We start from the raw sequence: 15,876 nt of genomic DNA, 5'->3' as shown, positions 1-15,876 counted from the left end.
GATAAGTGCAGGCATTGGGGTGTAGGTTTACTCTTTTTTTTTTTTTCATGTTTCAGGTTGATTTTAATGAACAAAAATTTCTGTATAAAAAACATTTAAATGTTGTCAAAGGGGCCAGCACTGTGGCACATGGGTTAATCCTTTGCTTGTGGCACTGGCATCTCTTATGGGCGCCAGTTTTAGTCCAGTTGCTCCTCTTCCAGTCCAGCTCTCTGCTGTGGCCCGGGAAGGCAGTGGAGGATGGCTCAAGTGCTTGGGCCCCTGCATCCACATGGGAGACCAGGAGGAATGTCCTGGCTCCTGGCTTTGGATTGGTGCAGCTCTGGCTGTTGCAGCCATTTGGGGAATAACCAATGGAGGGAACACCTTTCTGTCTCTTTCACTGTCTGTAACTCTACCTGTCAAATAAATAAATAAAATCTTTTAAAAAATATCAAATGCATCACACACACACAAATCCAAATCTAATACAGAATCTTTGAACTTTGTTCACTTCCACATATTCTGTGAAGAGATTTCTGGATATACTTTTCATGTGAAAACAGAAGACCAATGGCTATACAGTTATACACATGCAAACACACCCAGACACCACACAATCATTCTTAAGAAGAAGAAAACATATGATGAAAATGTCAATGGGATTGCAATAAATTTCTTATAAAGCTTAAATAAAAGAATACTACATGAATAAAAGAACACTACATGAATAAAAGTGCTACACACAGAGAGAGGAGAGGCAGAGAGAGAGAGAGAGAGAGAGAGAGAGAGGTCTTCCATCCAATGTTTCACTCCCCAATTGACTGCAATGGCTGGAGCTTCATCGATCCAAATCCAGGATCCAGGAGCTTCTTCTGGGTCTCCCATGTGGGTTCAGGGGCCCAAGGACTTGGGCCATCTTCTGCTGCTTTCCCAGGCCACAGCAGAGAGCTGGATTGGAAAAGGAGCAGCCAGGACTAGTACCGGCACCCATATGGGATGCCGGCATGTCAGGCCAAGGCATTAACCCACTGTGCCACAATGCCAGCCCCTAAAAGAACATTCTAAACCAAGAGCAGATGCAAAGAAGAGAACATGAAAGCAGGGATTAACCTAACTCATTAGAAATCATTTTGAGAATGTCATTCAAGCACAGTGAGTTTTGGTTATAGATAATCCCAAATTTTCAAAACCTAAAATTCTCTGATTGTGATAACTGATGACACTTAAAAAAGCATCTGTGTATTGCAAGACTCAATTTGTGCATCATCATGTAGGTGTGGTGTGCCTCTCCCAGTGGCTACCCCTCGGTTCACATGCAGGTTATGTCCTATTCATCAGAAGAGCCACAGTAGGAAACCCAGGTGAGCACAGCTGTGAAGGGAGGCATTGTCGGTGCTGGATGGTGAAGAACGAGTGCCACGGTGCTTGGGCTTGGATTTCAGCATCACTACATACTAGCTGCCTGTTCTGTCACATCCTACAAGGGCACCACTACGTGTCTCCCTGGCCTCACCTGCAGTTACATACATACATGGTTATTAAGAGGATTGACCAAGACAATCCATGAAGAATTTCTCTCACTTCCTGGCCCATTGAGTGTTAGCTAAAATTATTACTAGTCGTAACACTACAGGGGAACCAAAAGAAAAATTATCTCCATATTTCTCCTCACTAGTGAAGTTTTCAAAGACCAACTGTGGCAAAAAGCAGAGATGCTCACATGTTCAATGCAAAGGAGACTGAGAGCCTAGTCTTAGGAATATAGGTGTACATTTTGATATTAGGTAAAAATTACATGGCTCCATATTACATATAACATCTTTCCACACAACAGCACACAGTACTCCTCATCATCATGCCCTACAAACACCCTAAATGATGAGGAGTTTCTACTGACATTCAGCCACAGGATCCAGAAACTGTATCTAGGAAACAGCTGCAGAGCTGCATGCTGGGCAGTGGTCTGTGTGTACCACGAAAGCTTGAGCCAACACAGACGGCTGGGATTCTGCCTCCATGGCCCAGACTCCTCCATACACAGATGGGTGAGGTGCCTGCAGATCACAGTTCATGCCCATCTCGAAGAAGTCAGATTGCAAGAGGTGAAGGAAGCGGTAGCCTCTGAGCACAGAATGCCCCCACCTCAGTATGATATGGTAACTATCATTGGTTTCTGCTTTCATTGTGTCCAGAATAAAACAGGCTTCTTCCTGATCATCTCACTAATGAGCACATGGATCCCTATCAGCCCTTCTTCTAAATATGGCTAATCTGGTGCGGGGGAATGCTGAAAAGTTGAGCAATCTTCTCTGTCAATTCACAGCTGTCGTTCTTCCAGGTAGACGGCATGGTACATGAAGAAAGTACCATTTGAGTCTCCATCCTCATGCTTCTGCTGCTCTCTCAAGTGCAGTGATTCCTGACAAACATAAATGGTTAACCTTGGATGCACCATCCAGCCTTTTTCTTTTTTTTTTTGACAGGCGGAGTTAGACAGAGAGAGACAGAGAGAAAGGTCTTCCTTCCATGGTTCATCCCCCAAATGGCTGTTACGGCTGGCGCGCAGCGCCGATCCAAAGCCAGGAGCCAGATGCTTCCTCCTGGTCTCCCATGTGGGTGCAGGGCCCAAGCACTTGGGCCACCCTCCACTGCCTTCTCTGGGCCATAGCAGAGAGCTGGACTGGAAGAGGAGCAACTGGAAACAGAACCCGGTGCCCCAACAGGGATTAGAACCTGGGGTGCCAGCACCGCAGGTGGAGGATTTGCCAAGTGAGCTGTGGTGCCAGCCACCATCCAGCCTTCTAATGAATTGAAAACCCTGATTCCATCTGCAGGGCCACAAATTTGAATCCCATTACCTCTGGTTTCAATAAATCTGCCCCTGGGAAGTCTGTGAAAAGCCTTGAGAATGTAGAAAACCAGTTTCAATGCCACCACTGCTGAGCTTCCTGAGGTGTGGTTGTTGGCAAGAGGTTATCTGCTACTGGAGGGGGTGGCTCTGGCTGGTGGTTTGGTGAACCAATTCCTTCCCCAAGAGAAAAACTGCTGTGGGAGCTGTTGAAGCTAGGTGATGGGGAATTATTGACGTATGTTATTTCAGGCCATGGAGAACACTCTGTGAGGATGGTCGTGTCATAGGAAGGCTGGTATTTCTATTTTCATGGGGTGTTCGTTTCTCCATTTTTTCCCTATCTGATTTTTGCTTTCTGTCTGCACCTTTGGGCTTGAAGACTTTGATCTGGCAGCTGGCTGAGTGCAAGTGCTCCATATATTCCCCATTCTCATTCTCCTTGAAGGTGTCGATTTGTACTCGGAAAAGCACACCCTTTTCTCCACCATGCTTCCTCTTAGTGAACTCTGTGCTGACACAGTGCACCTGAATAAACACGGATGTCCTCTTCGCAGGGTCCCGCAGGAACTCTACTGTGTTTAGCTGGTTTGGATTAGCCCGAGTTCGATTATACCTACAGACACTGGGATATCTATGTCAACAAATCTGTCTCCAGGTCGGTTCCAACTCCAGCCCTCCAGCTGCTGATGTTCAGTGTACTGTAGCCTTCTTTCATGGACCACTGCGCGGAATTTACTCTAACCAATTTTCCATTAATTTCTGGAAGTTCTCCAAGTTTTCTATTGTCTACCATTCGAATTTTACAAGACCGTCCTTGACTGAGATATGTCAGGGTTTCATCATGGAGTTTCACAGCAGGTGAGGTGGCAGCACAAAGCACATACTGGAAAGGTAGGATTTTATTCTCATTATCAGCAGGCAAACTTGACTCTTCTTTCTTCAAAACGGGCAATGCAAGGACATCACCCATGCTATAGGCTCCAGCACCCAGTTCCTGGCCCATCCCGGACAGGCTAGCATCGAAGTCCTGCACCAGTCCGGATTCCATCACCGCATCGGCCAGAGGCAGTTTCAGAGCCCAGGCCATGCTGGCTCCCTCCGCGCCTCAGGAGACACCGGTTCTTGTACAAAGGCATGGAGTGTGGTTCTACTCAATGCGCCAAGACAGCGAGGAAACTCCAAACCCAGAGCTCCCAGCGCAGAGCCCACCCCCCACTGGCACTGTCTGCACAACTAATCGCTCACACCCTTGGCTCCTGGCTCTCTGCTGCCCCGACTGCCAAGAATACCCCCTGGCCAGCTCTCTGGAGCCCGAGTCCTCCCAGCTCAACTATCCCACACCGAACTCCCCGCTCCCTCCCCTGGGCTATCCAGAGCTCCCAGCAGCAGCCACCCCAGCAAGCCCGGCGCTCCCACATCGTCTTCCACCTTTTCCCTGCTCCGTCTGCTGGAAAGTCCCCTCCCTCCGGGGACCTGCTTGTTCCCCTTCAGGCCTCGCTCTGGTCAGCCCAAGATCACTTCCGGTCACTCCTTTTCAACCTCAGGGCTCTTAGAACCAAGTCGAGGTTTCCTGCTGGGCCAACTCCCTGCCCTTCACAGCCCTTCATGGCCTTGAAACATGGAAGGAGGAAGTCCAGCCCTGGATTGAAACCCAGACTCGCCAGGGCCCTCCAAGGCCCGCCGCTCCAGCGCCAACCAGTCATAGTGCCCTCTCCCACCGCTTGGGCCGACTTCTAGGTTTACTCTCAGGGAAAAAGATTTAAACGACTCTGTATTAGCTGTGTTTGTTGTAGGTTCCTTTCTCTGTTGATTAGGTTACAAAACTCTCTGCATTGTGGTTGTGTTTTGTTTGTTACTCTTTTCTCAGTTTTTTTTTAATTGCATGTTGAACTTTATTAAATGCTTTTAAACAAGTAACCAAAGGGAGCATGTGATTTTCTTCTTGTAGTTTTTTACCTGCCTGGGTGACTTGTAAGGAATCTTAACCACTCTTGCATTTTTTTATTATGCATTGCTTGCTACTGATTTTTTATGTTTTATATGTGATTTCCTTTATTAATATTTGATTTAGGACACTTTTAGCTAAGTTTATGAAAGGGATACTTCTTTTTTATTATTTAAATCAGTTTTATTTAAGAATTTACAACATTGACAACTCTTATAAAAAGCGTCCAAGCACAGGACACAGAACTGCAGCAAACAGCATTCTTATGGGTAGCTAACAGACATTTGAACTTCCACCCTTCTTGGAGACACCTGAGCTCACTGGGGAACTCTGCTTCCAAGTACTCCTGCAAAGCACAGCACAAGCTCAGTCCATGTTCTCACCCCAGCAGCTTCAGTTCACATGACCACACTTGCAGATCAGTAACAGGAGAAACACACACCATACAGCATTCACAGCGGTTGACAAAGGGGCAGGGGATAAAAGTATCATTTCACGTAACACATTCAGCCAACATGGGTTATCTAGGAACAAAACTCACTTAAAGTCTTCCAACAGATATGGATGTCTTTTGAATGCAATATGAAGGTGAAATTAAGACTTTTTATAGCAAACAGAAACTGAAAGAATTTGTTGCCACTCATCCTGCCCTGCAAAAGATGCTTAAAGATGTCTTACACACAGAAATACAGAAACATGGTCACCAATATGAAAGAAGGTAAAGGAAGGAAACCTCACAGCAAAAGATCCCAGGAAGCTCAATTTCTCTTTGACATAGAATTAAACTCTGATGCTCTGTTAAAGCAATGTGTTAAAGTAATCTATTATGTTCTCTTGATGTCTGTTAAATTCTAATTGTTCAAAAACAGCTGAATTTTTATTAAGATCTATGGGTTATTTAAATGTGTGCTTATTTTCAAAGATTTGAATAATCACCTTGTAACAATGATCAAATTTGGTCTATGTTATGTCATGATTTTAAGGAATCTTATTTCAACCAGATATTTTGATTTTGAGCCTTCAAGGCATTCTTGACAGGCATTCAAAAAATCAAAGTTTCAAACAATCTGGACTCTAAAATTTCCAGTAAATCTTGGACTTTGGTTTTTCCAGTTTGGGCCCAATTGAAAAAATCGAAGGACCTATGTCTCTCATCTTATAGAGACACCAACTAATCAGGCTATTTGGATTATATTAGAAGTACTGTCAAGATGTGATGTGGTACCAAACTTTAAGTTTCTATAATGGAAAATGCTATTAATACAAATGTTTGAGAATTAAAAAGTCTAATGATCTTGTGTTACTAGACATGATGGTTATCTTAATGAGAAAGCCCCAGAGGCCTAAAGGGTTAAATACTAGTAAAATCCTACAGGTGCTTTCAAAAATACTGTGAAGTAAGCAAGTGCCTCTTATTGGCTGATGAGTTTATAATTTTAAACATGGCGACTTAAAGTCTTTTGTCATCCACAGTTATATATGATTTGCTGCTTATAAAACTAAAGCGTTGTTGGTTCTGTGTTTAGCTGTCCTCCTATAGGTTCCTATGGACTTTTTCTAGCCACTTCTATTGTATTCAATACTTTGGGATGGCTCTGTAAACAGATGAAGCCAATAATGTATTAACAGTACCAACTGAGAGAAAGTATGGTTAACTGAGGTTACTAAAAACAAAAAGCAATTCAAATCAATTGGCAATCTACAAAAAGAGTTAAAGATTTTAAAAGCTATTATTAAAATTGCTATATTGGTCTACTATGCTATGTTATATGTGTGTACATATTGTATGTCCACATAGGAAATTTTATTAAGAGTTTTATTTTAAATGGCTTATAGATAAGATTGTCCATAAATTTAAGCTGCTAAAATCAATCAAAGATACATTTTAATTTGTGTGACCTGAATCTGTGTATCATATGTTTTAAACTTGTTGGTAGAAAGAAACTAAAAACATTTTATATGGTTGTGCTTAAGTTTACTGGTTAAACAAAGTACACCATGTTAGATATTTAAGAGGTGTTTCCAAATACATGATTCTTAAAATTTATAGAAGGCATTGGACCTTCTTGTAAATGGTTTCTTAAGTTGTTATCTAATGGTTGAAACTGTTTGCTAAGTATTCATGTGATATTGCTATTGTCAGCAAGCGATCTAGGACTTGCTCCCTCATTTCTCTATTCTAAGCCCAACTTGTTCTTTCATTTCTCTATTCTCTTCAAGGTAGGAAACCAATTCTATTATGAGGGAATCTGTAGGACGCACAATTTAATCTTTAGACCTTATAAAAGAGATGGCTAACATTTTTCTGTAATAGCATAGCCAAAATAAGAACTTAAATAATAATCTCATAGCTAGATTCACTTCGCCATCAGTGAAATAAGCAGTAAGTAGAAAAAACCTCCCTTTCAGACCAAAGGGAAAGAAAGTTTTAAAGTGAGAATATAATTTTCCTCATGGGCATTGTCTACCTTAGAAAAACTACTACAGAACATGCCTGTGACTATAGACTTGTAGTTCAGGCCACTGAAGATTAGAGATGGGACACGGGCACTCCCTTGACTTGCATCCTCTGGTCTGCTTTAACACAAACCAGGAGGAAAAGAAAGCTAGGCATCAGAAGCAATGGGTGGCAGGCCTGTAATGGCTGATCTGTACAGTGATCTGCCCTCAAGGAGACCCAACAGGCCAGTCTACTGCAGTGGCTTTCAATGTGATAAGCCTGGGCTTCAGCAGAAGTCAGCTTGTGAAGAGCCCTGGCAGCTCTGCCAAGAGTTGGATCACTGGAAATGGACCTGCCCTGGAGTCGAAGGATGCCCAGGTCAGAGCCACAGATCTTATTGGCTCTAAGCTGAAAAGCCCTTCACTCAGCCCAACTTCCAAAATGACCACTGCAGCTGAGGGTATGGCCAAGTAGTGTCAGCAACATTGAAGGCAGAACTGTAAATTTCTTGTTAGAGATGCCCCCTGCCTTTATCTGGCCAGCTCTCCTCCCAGGCCAGCCAAGTAATGAAAGTCAACAGAGTGCCTTCCCCTAGGAGGTTCACACCTCCCTTAGGATGTACCCCCATGTGAAGAGATAGGTCTGGGCCTCTTAATTTACAAGGCCTAAAGCCCACCAGATTATTATCAAGCCCCTTCTGTCAGGTTCTATTTGCCTCTCAATCAGAAAACTTAATTGTAGCTTAGACAGCACCTTTCTTAGCTCCTCTAATAATGACTCTGTCCTTTGTACTAGACCCTGTCTAGCACACTTGGGCCTCATTCCTTTGTAATCATAACCTCTACCACCAAGGGCTCTACTCCCAACCTGTGTGTACTGATGGTCCTCTTCCCCACTTAATGCTGTATAATTGTTCAAACCTGGTAAATGCCACTCTTAGGATCATTGGTTACTATCCTCACTCTGTCTTTTATGACCTTGTCTAAATATGATCAGAGTCGGCAAACTTGGAAGGCTTCCATAGCCTTGGCAACTCATGACGACAGCCTAGGGTGGTTACTGGCACCATAAACTAGAGTGTCAATTTGTTGGGTCAACAACAGGAGCCACTGTGCACTTGCTCCTCATGTGGGATCTCTGTCCTTAATGTGCTGTACATTGTGATTTAATGCTATAACTAGTACTCCAACAGTATGTTTCACTTTGTGTTTCTATGTGGGTGCAAACTGTTGAAATCTTTATACTAAATTGATCTTCTGTATATAAAGAGAATTGAAAATGAATCTTGATGCAAATGGAAGGGGAGAGGGAGCGGGAGAGGAGAGGGTTGCGGGTGGGAGGGAAGTTATGGGAGGGGGAAGCCATTGTAATCCATAAGCTGTACACTGGAAATTTATATTCATTAAATAAAAGTTAAAAAAATTTTAAAAAAATAAAAAATAAAAAAAACATTCATACATTATTTGCTATCATTGCTCTCTGTACACTCTTGCACCAAAGCCACAGTTTTGAGAGACACATCTCGCCAAGATAAAAAATATCCATTATGCACCACCAAGTCTCTGCACACGCTCTCTTCTTCCCTCGTTCATACTAGCCTTTCATGCCTTGGCACCACCATCAATCCCACACAAGGTTTCAAAAGTTCAAACAGCCTTCTGGATCCATATCACAGCCTTGCGTTCAGAACGTTGATATGACTCCTTCATGAAATAAAGAGTACTGGATAAAAATGGGACACCCACCGTCAGAGACACAGCTCACACAGCATGACGACCAATTCTTGAAAGAGAAAGCATGTAGACAGAAGTATTCCTATGGCAGAATGTTTACAGCACTACTTTCAGTGAAGTGCTTCTTTCATAAACGTTTGAAATGAGATGAACTGCAGAGATTAAATGAAGGCTTCATATCGTACTTTTATATGAGGGGAGACAAGAGTTAAAAACAAAACCAAAAGAACCAAACACTGCGTGACACCATGATCTCCCGAGAGGAAGACTTTCCTAAGGAAAAAATCCATAGGGTGGGGATCAAATTAAAACAAGGAGAAAAAAATGTAGTTCTAAATCAATGGTTTCCACTTTGAACATGCAAAGAATTCACTTGACAAGTCCAGGGATAAGAGATTACAGGAGAAACCTTTCGATATCAATTATAGTTTGTTGGTTTACCAATCAGGCAAACAGCTGTTCAACTTTCAACCACTCACTATTTCAACCCTTTATGTAACAAAACTTATAAAATTCCTTTAGCTCTTCCTTTTTTTCTAAAGAAAAATGTCAAAAATATTGCTGAATATACTCCACACCGAACAAACTAATTTTGAAAATTCTTAGTACGTATGTATTTTACAATAGACTTACCATGAATTTAGAAAAAATTGAATTCTCACCATTCTAACCAATCAACCACAGCCCATGGTCTACATTTCCCAGCCAGAAGATTTTGAATCCATGCTTGAGCCAAAGCCACCATTAAAACCACTGCCTGACCCTGTGTGGGATGCTGATCCCCAACCAATCGCTGCACCCAAATTAGAGCCACTGTGAGAGTTGTAGCCATCTGGGGAGTGAACTAGTGCATAGAAGACTTTTTCTCTCTCTTACTCTGACTTTCAAAGAAATAAATAAGTATTTTTAAAAGACCACAAATGATTTTTCACAGTGTTTGTTGTTGCTTTTTTGTTGTTGTTGCCAACATATTTTATTTGAAAAGCAATGTTAGAGATTAACAGATCTTCTACTTCTGGTTTATTGCCCCAAATGACCACAATGGCTGGGGCTGGAACACCATCTGAGTCTCCCATGTACTTGGGCCATCCTCTGCTGCTGGAGGCACTAGAAATAACATTATCAGAAAGCTGGATTAGGAGTGAGGCATTAGGCACCCAAACCAGCTCTCACAGAGGATGCCAACATCACAGGTGGTAGCTTAACCAACAGTACTGCAATGCAAGTGCTTGACGTTGTGTATTCTTAACTGGAATCATTTTGTATCATTTTCTTTATTGATATCCATAATTTTTTCTATGTTTATGTTTCATTGAATAGAAAAATATTGTATTAATACAGAAATTATTATTTTAAAGTCTTAAAAACCAGTTTTTTATATCTCCGTTATAATCATCATTATAATCATTAAAACCAGCTTCATAGAGACAAATCTAACATTTACAAGCAATATTTTGTGGCTATTTACATTCGAAGCATCCTGTTTTACTGACAACCTGTTATCCTACAATTAACAGTTTTCACAGAACACAAATTCATTATCCTATCATGTTGAGCTTTTGCTTTATAAGCCACTTTTCCTGATTGCCTGTTTATGTTTTCAAGGAGTATTCCTACTGCTTTTGTCATTTATTTTAAAATGAAAACTATGGATAACAGTTACTACTAAAAGCAGAAAAGGTTGTGAATAGGAGAGAGGTGGCTTGTGTTTGGGGATTTAAGCCATGGAAATGGCATCATAAATAACTGACAGCCTGCCTGTATTAATCAAGTTAAAATATGTTCCAAAATCTGTATATATGAATTATATGAAAACTGCATACTTTAAATACAATTAAAAATATTTTTCCAGACTTAAAGTTGTTTAGCCTAGGTTCTTTCTTCAGCTATAGTCATCTTTTAAACAGATGCCTTTTAATAAAAATTATGCCTAAATTAAAATAATGAGGCCTTTTTCCTAAATACCATTATTTCTAGAGTGGCTTTCAGGGCATTGGAATTTTAACAAATATGACATCCAATTCCCTAATAGTATGCTACACATGTTTGGATCTGGATAATCTGAAAGATAAATGCTTTTCTATTGTAGAATTCCATAGCTGGAAGATCAATGAAAGACCCATATGTAAAATTAAAATAATCTGGAGTTGCTGTTGTGGTACATTGGGTTAACCACCGCAGGAAATGCAGGCACTCCATATCTAAGGGCCAATAAGGTTCTCTGATTCCAATGTACCTGGGAAGGTAGTAGATGGCCCATGTGGTTGATCTCCTGCCACACATGTGGGAACCCTGGGTGGAGTTCCACATGCCTGGATTTGACCTGGAGCAATGCTGGCCATTTTGGGTAAGTCAACCAGCAGATGGAAGATAAATCAATCTCTCTCTCTCTCTCTCTTTCAATAAATAAAATTTAAATTAATCCTAATCCATAAGGGTATTAGTATAATTGTGTCCTTGAAACCATGTTAAAGACATGGCTTTTATCGTACAGAAAAAAGTAATAAAATTATAAATGTCGGCCATTCGTGGACGCCGAAGGAGAGGGAGTATCTGCGGGAGCCGGGCCGGAGCGGAGTAGTGCAGAGCGGGAAGATCCTTGGGAGCTTGTGGAGTTGAGCCTCCGCGCTTCTAACCTAAGATTTAGAAATGCATCGTGATTCCTGTCCATTGGACTGTAAGGTGTATGTAGGTAATCTTGGAAACAATGGCAACTAGACCGAATTTGAACGGGCCTTTGGCTATTATGGACCACTCCGAAGTGTGTGGGTTGCAAGAAACCCTCCTGGCTTCACTTTTGTTGAGTTTGAAGACCCCCTGGATGCTGCTGATGCCGCCCGAGAGCTAGATGGACGAACGCTGTGTGCCTGCCGTGTAAGAGTGGAACTGTCGAATGGTGAAAAGGGAAGTCGAAATCGTGGCCCACCTCCCTCTTGGGGTTGTTGCCCTCGAGATGATTATCATAGGAGGAGTCCTCCACCTCGCCACAGATCTCCAAGAAGGAGAAGCTTCTCTCGCAGCCGTAGCAGGTCCCTTTCTAGAGATAGGAGAAGAGAAAGATCACTGTCTCGGGAGAGAAATCACAAGCCGTCCCGATCCTTCTCTAGGTCTCGTAGCCGATCTAGGTCAAATGAAAGAAAATAGAAGATCCGTTTGCAAGAGAAGTGGTGTACAGGAAATAACTTCATTTGACAGGAGTTTGTACAGAAAATTCAAGTTTTGTTTGAGACTTCATAAGCTTGGTGCATTTTTAAGATGTTTTAGCTGTTCAAATTTGTCTCTTGGAACAGTGACACACAAAAAGCTGTCATTCTCTATGGTTTGAAATGGATCATATGAGGCATGTGATACCAAGAATTGTTACTTTACAATGTTCCCTTAAGCAAGGTTGAATTTACTTTTGAGCTTTAGTCTTGCAAAGACTGATGACCTCTGAATCCTGCCCAGCTAAACAAAGTGTGACGTTTTAATATTGTAGAAACAGCACTGTCAAAAACTGAACTAAAATGTCCTTTTTCCCTCGGCTGGTATATAGTATGAAGCTGTAGATGAGCAAGCAGTCTTTAGGAGCTGCTGTGACGCAAGCCAGCAGGTAAAAATAAAAAGCTGCACCGTTAAAATAGATTAGAGGTTTTTGGAAAAACCCAGCTAGTCTTAACTCTGGGCAGAGGTTGTCTTAGTTGGTCTAGAATCTAGTAAGTTTCGAGGAAGTTTACCTTTGCCTAGGTGATAAGTTCCTTATGTAATTGCAATATAGAATACATAGCTGTTTATATAACAGTATTTATTGGGAAATTTGAGATTTCAGAAAATACCAATGTCCTGCCAGTTTAAGGGTACATTGTAGAGCTGCTGAACTTTGAGTTACTGTGCAAGATTTTTTTTTCATGCTGTCATTTGTAATATGTTTTTGTGAGAATCCTTGGGATTAAAGTTTTGGTTAAAAAATTATAAATGTCTTTGTGAAGTGTAATTTTAAAAAAGATTCTCATTAAGCACATCTGTTTAAGAGGTGTTTTATGGTTTTACATTTTCTTTCTGTAATTTCAGATAATTTGAAACCCCTCATTACCATTCATTTTCCTCATCAGTGCCTAGCTTTCTAGATAACCATAATATCTTCCTTTGCTTTACACATTCAATACTTTTATAAGAACATGTCTAAGTTTTCAATGTTATGTTTTATAAGAACATGTCTAAGTTTTGAATGTTTGAATCTTAAACACATTTGCACTGCATAAACATAGGTGATCAAGTATATTTTGCACTTAAAGTGTTTTAACTCTAGATTTTCAGTATGTGTTCTGTTCCATTGTTTCAACTTGCATCTGTGTTGTCACCATTGCTAAATTATCTTCTCTATGTACAACCTTGGTATCCTCTCAAATCTGTTTTCTTTTTTAAAAAAAGATTTATTTATTTGAAAGGCAGAGTGATAGTGAGAGAGGTAGAGAGAGGTCTCCAATCCACTGGTTCACTCCCCAAATGGCCACAATGGCTGGAGCTGTGCTGATCCAAAGCCAGAAGCCTGGAGCTTCTTCCTGGTCTCCCATGTGGGTGCAGGACCCAAGGACTTTCGATGTTTTCCTGCTTTCTCAGGCCATCTCAGAGAACTTGATCAGAAGTGGAGCAGCTGGACTCAAACTGGTGCCCATATGGGATGCTGACACTGCAGGCAGCAGCTTTGCCCACTACACCACAGCACCGATCCCTCAAATATGTTTTCTTTATCTTCACTCTTGTATTACCTTCAGTTTAATTTTCCTTTCTATAGTCATTTTTTTCTTCTCTAATTCTTTTTTTACTGAATTCTAATTATTTTCCTTTTTGGTATTTACATTTTTGTCTATTACTTGAGTTGTTCTGACCATTTTGTCTTTTCACAATCTAATGTTTTACTATGTCAGATCACCTTGCAATGCTAGATTTTTTTTCATGTTTTGTGATAATGTCTTTCTTGTTTCTTCATGTTGCTTTTTTATTCTGTTGCTCTGTGGGTGCATTGCTACTGTGCCTGTACCACGTTCATGTTGGAGCACAGTGGCTTTTATGCTTTATGTAGGTTGTTAGTGGACAGGCAAGGAAGAATCTTCTAGCATCATGATTCTATGGTGTTGTATTTTGTTTACAAATTGTACTAAAAGATGGATCCTGTCTGTTTTCTGGAAGCTTCCTTTCTCTTATTCTTTTCATCATATATTTGAACTTTCTTTACTTTGCTTTTAGTTTTGCTAGCATTCACACTGGATTCTCTTCCCAGTGGATCTTCCTCATCGTATTTCTTGGCTATTAAATAAGTGCATGAGCTGGTAACTTGTGTGAGTTACTTCCTAGGCCCCACCAGCATCAATGTACCTTCCAGAAAACCAACAATCCTTTACCACATCCCCCTGATTTCAGCTTTTCTCCTAAAGGCATCCCACCAAATTTCTCCGCTGGATGAATACTTCACTTTCTTTTTTAACTTTTATTTAATAAATATAAATTTCCAAAGTACAACTTTTGGATTATAGTGGCTTTTTCTCTCCATAACCTCCCTCCCACCCTCAACCATCCCATCTCCCACTCCCTCTCCCATCCCATTCTTCATCACAATTTATTTCAATTATCTTTATATACAGAAGATCTGCTTAGTATTTACTAAGATTTCAACAGTTTGTACCCACACAGACACACAAAGTATAGAGAATTGTTTTAGTATTAGTTTCACCATTAATTCACATAGCACAACACATTAAGGATGGAGATCCTACATGGGGAGTAAGTGCACAGTGACACCTGTTGTTGGTTTAACAATTGACACTCTTATTTATGATGTCAGTAATCACCTGAGGCCTCTTGTCATGAGCTGCCAAGGCTATGGAAACCTCTTGAGTTCACCAACTCTGATCTTATTTAGATATGGCCATAGTCAAAGTGGAAGTTACCTCCTCCCTTCAGAGAAAGGTACCTCCTTCTTTGATGGCCCATTCTTTCCACTGGGATTTCACTAACAGAGATCTTTCATTTAGGTCTTTTTTTTTTGCCACAGTGTCTTAGCTTTCCATGCCTGAGAATCTCTCAAGGACTTTTTAGCCAGATCCGAATGCCTTAAGGGCTGCATCTGAGGCCATAGTGCTGTTTAGGACATGTGCCATTCTACGAGTCTGCTGTGAATACTTCACTTTTGTTAGGGATTTTGGACCTGGAATATTTCTCACTTTTTTAAAAATATATTTTTGTGGTTATGTGTATTGGCACTGTAGTTATTTAGTCATTTTGAGGAGGTATTTCCTGACATTGAGAAACCACTGTGAAATAGTGATCTTGATACCACCTTATACAAATTCTGCCATGGCTCCAGCCTCATCAAGGTTTTTGGTAATGGCAAGTAAATTAAGGCTCATGGTTTATTAAACAAAATCTTCAAAGACCCAGTGGGCCTTTTGTCACTTTGATTCCAAACAGTACCTTGTTAGAAGTAATTTGCATGACAGATATGAACCATATTTTTATTCCTTCTCTCCTGTTCATGATTCTTCGTCTCAAATTAAAGGGAATGTCCTTAGAACAGTGGGAAAATGGTGGTAAAAAAGCCTTTCCTTCAATGTGGTCCTTAAATTATAGCATACTATTTTCCTAAAAAGTCTTACTCGATTTTCATTGTCAAAGTCTCAGTATATTGGTTGCTTAATTTTGAGGCTTGAAAACAAATTTTCCCATCCTAGAAATCATCACATTGCTGAACACTATTGTCTTAGATTTATTTCATGGAGTCATCTGCTATCACACAATTTCTATCTACTAAATAAGCATTTTATCAGATATTTGCCCCTGCTAGAAAAACCATCTCAAGTTTCAATCCTCTGAAATATATTTCCTTATTAATCTTCATATTTCAAGATTTGTTTTGTCTTTGCTAATATTTCTTTTCACAATCATCTTT

General features: G+C 40.7%; 2 pseudogenes; one reads left to right on the top strand and one right to left on the bottom strand.

The window, feature by feature from the left end:
* Window positions 1-1,907: 1,907 nt before the first annotated feature.
* LOC133746971 (alpha-globin transcription factor CP2-like) lies at window positions 1,908-3,920 on the bottom strand (annotated as a pseudogene).
* A 7,622-nt stretch (window positions 3,921-11,542) lies between these two features.
* Window positions 11,543-12,496, top strand: LOC133776943 (serine/arginine-rich splicing factor 3-like; annotated as a pseudogene).
* Window positions 12,497-15,876: the final 3,380 nt, after the last annotated feature.

This window comes from Lepus europaeus, chromosome 18, assembly GCF_033115175.1.
Source record: "Lepus europaeus isolate LE1 chromosome 18, mLepTim1.pri, whole genome shotgun sequence".
Classification (NCBI taxonomy): Eukaryota; Metazoa; Chordata; class Mammalia; order Lagomorpha; family Leporidae; genus Lepus; species Lepus europaeus.
The sequence above is the reverse complement of the archived record's forward strand: the minus strand, read 5'-3'. Positions and strand labels throughout refer to the sequence as shown.